Here is a 644-nt window from a genome sequence, read left to right on the forward strand (position 1 = left end):
CCAAAGTAAATCAAAATGATAAAGGTAGCACTTGATGTATAACCATTTGTTTAGTGACTGTTCAATGTTACAACAGCACTGAAAAAAGTAACTTATTACTATTTTTCAAATGCATGACTGTTGCAGCATTCCGATGATCAGGTTATCAACTTTGGGTGATTGGCAACGTGCATGCATTTATTTCCAATGACCTGGGGTCATGTGATCACCTTTTGTGACCATTTGACAAGCAAGTCAATGAGAAAGCCAGATTCACTTAACAAATGTGTCGCTAACTTAACTGCAGTGATTTACTGTGGCAACTGTGGCAAGAAAGGTTGTAAAATGGAGCAAAACTCAATTAACAACTATCTTGGAATTTTTGGCTCATTTATGGTTCTAAATTGAGGATTACCCATACATGGATCTGGGAAATATTTAATTTAACTAATATTTAACTTGCTGCCATTTGTCATGCAATGTAGACAAAGAAAACAATCACAAAATTAATTTCATTGAAATAAAATCATGAGTTAATCCACCTCAAGTGATTGAACTATATAGACAAGTCTTAGCACATACTACAACTTTTTCAACATGAAAATGACTATTTGATATCACTTGAGATACAGAAATAAAAAAATGAAGAACTGGAATACACTGAA

Source organism: Natrix helvetica (genome assembly GCF_964273705.1).
Source record: "Natrix helvetica genome assembly, chromosome: 2".
NCBI classification, from domain to species: domain Eukaryota; kingdom Metazoa; phylum Chordata; class Lepidosauria; order Squamata; family Natricidae; genus Natrix; species Natrix helvetica.